The sequence below is a fragment of the Prionailurus viverrinus genome, unplaced genomic scaffold, assembly GCF_022837055.1.
Source record: "Prionailurus viverrinus isolate Anna unplaced genomic scaffold, UM_Priviv_1.0 scaffold_45, whole genome shotgun sequence".
Lineage (NCBI taxonomy): Eukaryota > Metazoa > Chordata > Mammalia > Carnivora > Felidae > Prionailurus > Prionailurus viverrinus.
In genome coordinates this window covers 3337542-3345771 of record NW_025927610.1, presented here as the reverse complement: position 1 = coordinate 3345771, position 8230 = coordinate 3337542, and positions in this window count along the sequence as shown.

Here is an 8230-nt window from a genome sequence, read left to right as displayed (position 1 = left end):
ACCCCAGGGCGCACCTCCCTGTCTTTACGAAATGTGCCCACGGGTGGGGAGGCTCCGGGCTCGGTGGCCAGCAGGGATTGGGGGTCTCCTAGGTTCCAGGCCCCAGGGGCCAGGACCTGGTCTGCGACCTCCTACCTTGAGCTCTCCCGGGGACACCCCAGCCAAGGAAGGTCTGGGAGCAAAGAGAGTGGGGGCCGGGGCCAGGCCTTGCCCTGCTGACCAGCCCAGGCCCCCAGCATGCGGTTCTCATTTGGGTGTGGTGGTTCTTCCTCCTGGATCCCCTGAGCCGGGGGTCAGCAGGGTGACCCTGCCCTGCCCACGGCCATCACAGGGCCCTGAGGACGCCTCGCTCCCACGTCCCCGTGCCCCTCCACGTGAGCTGGGCAGCAGCCCAGCCTCGGCCGCCTCGCAGGGTGTGTTGGGCCGGGGGCTGGTCTGGCCAGGCCTCTGGAGCCAGAAAGAGCCCAGCCCGGGCGGGGACCAGCACTGGCCACCCACTTTCCCGTGGAGGGTCCTGGCTGCAGACCCCCCCAGCGTATCCACGCCACTCAGGCCCTTGCACCCCTGGTCGGACCACCAGCCCCGTGCAGGGCCGCTACTTGGCTGGTGTGTGGCCCGTGGGTCAGGTGGCCGCCCCGCCCCCACCGACTGCCGGCCACCCGTTCACTTTCGCCACCAAGAGTGACCACAGCAGTGACCACAGAGACCCGAGTGTCACCCCCGCCGACTCCGACACGGGGACCACAGCCGCTGTGCAGGGAGGTGGGTGGGGTGACAGAGCACAGGGGCTGACCCATACCAGACACCCCAGCCCCGGGGTAGCCTCCACACCCCTCTGCACAGGGCGCTGGGCTCAGCCAGGACATGGGGACCCAGCGAGCCTCCTCGGGGAGAGGGTACCCTGGTGCCAGCAGGGCAGCAGGCCCCCCGAGCAGGAGAGGTCTTGCCCCTCCGGACCCCCAGTAGTGGCAATGAGGCCAGCACGCATTCACGGCACCCTCGGAATAGGAGCCCCTCGGGGCTTGGCGCTTGGCCCAGCTCTGGGAGAGACGAGGGGGACGGGTCCTCTGGTGGGGAGTGGGCCTGCCTAGGGGGTCTCCGTCAGGGGGCAGGAGAGCCCTCCCCCCCCCGCATCCTGCCAAGCCCGACCTCGGTGTGTGTGTGTGAGGGGCTGGAATCACTGCTGGGCAGGGGAGGGCAGGTGAAGTTGAAGGGTGCCAGGAGAGGCCAGGTGAGGGGCAGAGAGGTGCCTGGTGGGCAGCGAGGATGACGGCAGAGGCTGCCGTGGCCTGAGTGGCCACAGAGCTGGGGTGGGTGGGCCCTGAGCCGTAAGCACATCGGAGAGTGGACCAGACCTGCTACCTGGGGCTCTCCTAAGGAGGCCCGGGGGGCCAGCGATGTGAGCGGCCCCCGCGGCCTCGGGCACAGCCCCGCCCCACCCCCACCAGCTCTGGTGGGGCCGGGGGCCAGGGACTGCAGCTTCCAGGACCAGCATTCCACTCCAAAGAAAGCCAGTGCCCACAAAGTGGCCTCGGCCAGGGGCCTGGCCACCTCTCTCCCCGCCGAGGCCACCAGGGCCTGCCCCCCTTTGCTGGTGAGGCGAGGGAGCTGAAGGCTACTTCCCCCTCGCTGGTCTTCCTGGCCAAGCCTGGCTGGGCCCAAGGACTATTTTTTCCTTAGCAATTTCCAGAATCTCCCATCTGTTAAAAACACTCCACTTTTATTGGAAAGCTGGCCCCCGGTCCAGAGCGTGGGCTGCTGCTGACGCCCCCGCAACCGGTTACCAGGCCCCCAGGGCAGCGACAGGGGCTGGTGCACGGAGCAGACGGCAGTGGCTCTTCCTTGATGGGGACACCGAGGCTGGAAACTTGCAGAAGGCAGGGATAGATGCTTCGGGGTCTAGCTCCCGGAACCCTTGAGTCCCACCAACAGGATGGAGTCTCTCCCCTCCTCAAGGGCTGAGCCCGGCCCCCACCACGGGACCCCCTCTGCTTGCCCCCTGCCCACCCAGCCCCGGCCTTCCTGTGCCTGGGCGGGAGGGCGGGAGGGGGCAGGACCAGCTCCTGTTCTGGCTCCCACTGAGCTGTGGCACTGGGTGCGTGGTCAGCCCCGCGCCAGAGGCAGGTGAGGAGGAGGAGTGGGGAGGGACCACCTCCTGGAACAGGGCCATGAGGAGACAAGCGACAGGGGGCGGGGGTGGGGGGGGATGGTTCCTTTTCACATGGGGACACCGCGTGTATGTGGGTTTGGGGAGGACACCCTGGGACAGCCAGGTAGTACTGTCTACCTGGGGGAGGGGGCACTGGCTGGACAGGAGCCCAGAGTTGACCTGGCTGCCATGGAACTGCCTGTGCCCTGGAGACACAGAATTAGCTGAGAGCCCAGGGCAGGCTCCTGGGTGAAGGAGACACCGTGCTGGGGCAATTGGACATTCCTTGCCCTCCTGGCGGCTGTCCATCTAGTGGCAAAGAAAGATCATAAATGTGCATGTGAACAATTAAATAAACAATAAATGAGGAAACTGTATTTACAACTCATGTTATAGATAAAAGTCTAATTTCCTCAATATATAAAGAGCTCTTGCAAATCGATAAGAAAAAGACCAGTTGTAACTTTCCAAATAGAAAATAGAGTTTGAACAGGTAATTCATAGGACGTGCAGACACGAGCAGTGTGCAATCTCACGAGTACTAGGAGAAAAGCAAATACAATTGCACAAAGGCATGATAGCTCACTTGCCGTGGATTATGAAGTGTAAGAACTCATAATGCCTGGGTAGCTTTGGGGAAACAGCACTTTGTTAAGTGTTTGTTTATTTTGAGAGAGAGAGAGAGAGAATGAGTGTGTGTGCAGGTGGGGGAGGGACAGGAAGAGAGGGAGAGAGAGAATCCTAAGCAGGCTCCAGGCTGTCAGCACAGAGCCCAACATGGGCTCAAACCCACGAACCATGAGATCATGACCCGAGCCGAAGTGAGACACTTAACCGAGTGGCTGAGGTGCCCCTTATTAGTTTCAACGTCTATTTATTTTTGAGAGAGAGAGAGAGAGACACAGAGCACAAGAAGAGAGAGAGGGAGACCCAGAATCAGAAGCAGGTTCCAGCCTGCTGAGCTGTCAGCATAGAGCCCAAAGTAGGGCTCGAACTCATGAACCGAGAGACCATGACCTGAGCCAAAGTTGGACGCTCAACCAACTGAGCCACCCGGGCACCCCGAAACAGGCATTCTTATACACTGTGGGGAGCTGGTTAATCCGTACAACATGCAATTTGGGACCGTCTCCCCCGATTACACATGTTCACATCTTGACTTAGCAGTTCCACTCCCGGGAATCCACTTGAGAAAGAATCTGCTCCCCCAAGACCCCCGCCCAAGGACAGGCCACAGGCTGGGCCACGGAAGGGGCGAGGAGGGCCTGGGTGAATGAGCAGTGACTGGTCCCCATAGTGGGATCCTGCACAGACCCCCAGTGCCGCCCTTGGGGGTGGGCAGGGTGCCGGAAGCCCAGGCTCCTGCGCGTAAGGGCACGTGGAGAGGAGACCAGGGGCCGGCGGCTGCTGGCGGCGGCTGCCCGGGGGTCTCGAGACGTCACCCCTGCGGCGTTTCCGTGCCGAGGTGGGGGTGACTGTCAGAGACGTCTCAGTTGGGCGCACGAGGCCCCTCGGCTGCCCCCGGACGGCGGACCGTAGTGGTAGTGGGTGGGCAAGCTGGCCGGGCCGGAGTGGGCCTGCCGGGGCTGCCCCGTGGGGTGGCAGGGACTCCGTGCCCGCGGCCCAGGCTTGTCTGCACGCTCTGTGCCGCGGGGAGTCTGCAGGGGCACGGGCATGGGGCGCCGGTCACGGCGACTCCGGGGCCTCCTCCGGGTGTTTGGCACGAGCCCTGGCCCCGCGGGCCACATGCCTCTCCTCATGCAGAGAGCACCGGCCGCCAGGGCACAGAGCCCGGAACAGCCCCGCAGCTGGCCCCAGTCTCAGCTTTTCTCCTTCATGTTGTTTTTTGCTAAAAAATCAATTCTGCAAACCCAGCTGGCGCTGGCCGGGAGCAGCTGGGGGCAGCGCGGCCGACAGCGCGGCAGATGTGGACCCGGCCCTCCCCTTCCTGCCTCCTCTGGGCCTGAGGTGAGGGGAGGCAGGGGCAGGGGTGGGCGGCCCGCGTGAGGCCTGAGATCACCCCCTGCCCTGGCCCTGGCGCAGGCCACCCCCAGGACGACGTGCCCCCACGTCCTGCCAGGGGCCCAGCCGGCATCCACAGACCCCTCGCGGGGTGCCCGCCCACCGTCTTGAGCCCCCAGGGCAGCCACCCCAGCCCTCCCCTTCCAGCCGCACCAGACGGCAGCTGTGGCCGGCGGCCTGGATGGAGCCGACGTGTGGTCTGACCCCTCCCCCGCCGTCCCCCCCCCACCCCCCCCCCACCCCGCCGGCCACCTCTACCCTCTGGCTGCAGACCTCACCTCTAGCGGGGTGTGCCCTGTCCCTCAGCCCTTCCTAGACGGGAGCCCGTCCCGGGGTCCGGAAATCTGGGTTTTCTGCTGCGTGGTTTGTCCTCAGCGGTCCTAACGGAGACGCCGCTCTCCGCGCCCTGGCCACGGGGAGCCGCGCCGTTTCACCCGCTACAGGTCTGTCCTTCTGCACGGACTTGGGCCCCCGGATCACATCTCGAGTGTGCACGCCCACGTGTGTGCACACAGCCGCCACACCCGCTCTGGGCTCTCTCTTCCTCGCAGACCCATCCGAGGTCACGGCAGCTCGCGCTCTGCTGTCACAGCGTCCCCGAGAAGACCCCGTACGCTGAGGCCACACAGAGTGAGGCGCGTCCCCCACTCTCCGAAAGTTCCCGTTGTGCCACTTTACAAAAGGCCTCGTCAGCGCCTGTTCTCGCTAGCAGAAAGAAATGCAGAGAGGGCTCTCCGCGTTTACGAAAAAGGCCTTCACTGGATTAAGGGAGTTTTCCCAAAAGAAATGGCGGACACGAACTTTTGGAAGGCGGTGTTACAATCCCAAACCCCAGATCACTGCTGTTCCACAGGCGTTTGGGGATAAGGTGGTTGAATTTGTTAAAAATAAACAGGAGGAGGGGCACCCGGGTGGCTCAGTTGGTTGAGCATCTGGCTCTTGATTTTGGCTCAGGTCAGGGCCCCAGGGTGGTGGGTTTGAGCCCCATGTCAGGCTCTGTGCTGAGTGCGGAGCTTGCCTGGGATTCTCTCTCTCCCTCTCCCTCTGCCCCGCCCCTGCTGGCACCCACTTTCTCCCTCCCTAAACAACAAAACAAGTAGGTGGAATTTTGGCCGGAACTGTAATGAACTTCTGTGCTAATTTGGAGAAGGCCTACTTTGTGCTGTTAATCTCCCCCCCACCCCCACGACACGATCTGTGGTTGTTCGGGGTTTCGGGGTTCGCCGGGGAGGCCGGTGTGCCTGTGCTTCAGGCTTATGGCCGGCGAGCGCAGCAGGAGTCCTGGTTCTGGTCGGGGCAGGCCACGTGCTGCACCTCACGGAAACGGAACAGAAGGGCCCGGAACCGACCATCCAGGGCACGTGCCCTCTGCCTCCCGCCCCCAGGCCAGGCCCTGCCCCAGGGCCGCCGTGCCCGCCCCAGGCCCGTGCCCTCTGCAGCCCCCGCAGAACCCCTCCTCGGGCCTGCACCCCAGACCCTGCCAGGGAGTCACCCTCACTGCCCCTCCGCCCACACGCACTGCCCGGCACCAGCTAACTGGCAGCTGTTTCCTCCAAACGCATCCAGAAGGCCCCCCCACTTGCCGCTGAGGGCTGGGCCACCTGTGCGCCCGCGGGGCCAAGGCTCCTCTGGCAGCTGAGGGGGGGGGGGGAGCCCTGAGCGGATGCCGTGGGCTCGGGCAAGGGATCCACAGGACCTGGTGGGGGTGTGGGGAACGTGGGGTCTGGGGACCTTGGGCTCCTGGTCTGGGCCCTGGAGCCAATGCGGGGGGACAGCTAGGCGAGGCAGCAGTGTGTCTCTTCCGAGGCGGCCCGAGGAGGCCTCACAGGACGGGCCCTTGGGACAGAGATGGGCTGGGCAGCGTCCACCTGCTGGGGGAGGCCAGGGGCAGTGGACCCAAGCACAGCGAGGCAGGGACCACCCACAGGGTTGGCCCTGAGAGCCTGGGCCACTGGCCACACCTCCAGTGACCTGTGCAGAGGTGGGGGTGCTGTCCTCAGGGGCTGGCACCTACACCCTCCTGTGACCAGGGACAGGGCTAGAGGCAAGGAGATGGGGACAGGTGGCTCACTTTAAAGGCCGGTGACTAGACCCCTCGTCCGGATGCAAACACCACAGAGCGGTCTTGCCCACGTGCGCTCCGCATGAGGGCACCGTGAGCACACACGCCGCAGCTGGCCCCTCCTGGCTGTTGGGGGCTCATATTCCGGTCCCTTCCGTTGCTGCGGCGTGTTTCGTTGTGAAGGAGCGTCCGAGGAGAGGACGTCTCCAGTCTCTGGTCGTCACGATCCCCACGACGGAAGCCACTGCACACGCTCCTGCTCACGTCGGTCACCGCACATCCGCGTCTGCGCTGGGGACGCCGCCGGGGCAGGAACGCTGGCTCAGCATCCGACTCAGCCTTCCTGGGAAACGGGCGTTTCCGCACAGCGGGCCCACGGGCGCTCAGAGCTGGCACAGACCTTCAAAACTGTCTCCTGGAGCTAAAAGGTCAGATCTTTGTACCACGACGTCAGCAGGGAAGCTTCCCTGGGACAGTCCGCTCTCCAGGGCCGGGGACAACGCCCAGAGAGTACCCGGCTCGAGCCCTGAGCAGACATTACTTCTGCGGCTGGGGAATGGCGCCCGGGTCTCGGAGCAGACACAGCCGGGCCGCGGTCCCGGGGGGACGCGGTCCCGGGGGGACGACACCGCACGCCGCCCTGCTGAGCAAGTTCACCCCGGTGGGGAGCACTCTTCGGGGCGATTCCAGACGGGGTCTTTGGAGTGAGAGCCAACCTCATCAACTGCGTTGGGAGGGGCGTCCCCAAAGTCCTGGCAAGTCTGTGCGAGAGCAGTTACTTCCCGACGCTAACAAAGGAAGCCATCTACCTAGATTTGTAACTCTCTTCGAGGAAGTACCTACGATGCAATTTCTTCAAGGTCACAGAGCTATCCGGACCGTTCACATCCCGTGTCGGTTTTGGCGAGTGGCTTTTCATCTCTTCTGCGTTTTCAGTGTGAAGCTGCTCGTCGGATCCTGTCGTGAGTGACCCCGGGGGCTGCGCGCCTACACTCACGCGCAGCCTCACCGCCTTCGTCTGGCAGACTGATCGATTCTATTCAGTTTCTCAAAGGACCAGCTGTTAAATTTGTCGGTGCTTTTGCACGTGATTGATTCCTGTCTTGAGCTTCTTCTTCCTGCTCCTCTATGACTTTAAACTTTTCCTCATCATTCTTCTTCTAGTTGCTTGGGACGCACACGTGTTAATGTTACTTTTGGCCGTGACTCTTTCTAACGTGTCCTTAAGTCTGTGCTTTCTTCTCGGTCCATCGCTCTGCACGTGTTTTCACTGCCACTCGGGATCCCTGAAGGAGAAACCGAATAAAGGCAGGCACCTGAAGACAGAAAGGCCGAGAACGTCCCAGAACCGACTGAAGATGTAAATGCACCAGTTTGGGAAGCGTGATGAGCTCTGGTTGGGCAGATCACGCCCCACTGTGGAGGGGCCCGGCTAGGACACCAGCTGTCCAGGCCGGAGCCCGGAAGACCACGGAAGGGCGTGTGTGCAGGCGGGGGGGGGGCGCAGCTCCCAACCCGGAATCCTGTCGCAGCCAGCACCTCATCAAGTGTGGGCAAAGCCAAAGCGTTTCCCCAGAAGTTCCGCACAGGCACCCGCAGACTGTGTCCCCTCCGAAGATCCACGCTGGAAAGACCGCTGAAGGATGAGCTCCAGGAGGCACAGAACCGAATCGTGACGTGACCCTGGGTGCTGCCGTGGTGGCTCGGGTCGGGAGGGGGATGCCAGGCTGGGGGAGGCCCCATTCCCGCTCCCGGGGCCCCCGTCTAGCAGACCGGCGGCCGGTGCAGGGCAGGGGTGTGGGGGCCGAGGGCCGTGGGTGCCCGCAAGCTCCCAGGGGAGCCGGCGAGAGCCCGCGGCTGCGACGTGGATGACCCTGTTTGCCCCGAGCTACGGCCAGGAAAGCGCCGCTCTGCACATTTCCGAGAGAGAGCACGGAACCACAGGTCTCTGCCGCGCCCGTGCAATTTGTGTCTGCAGAGGTCACGGCGTCTGCCCT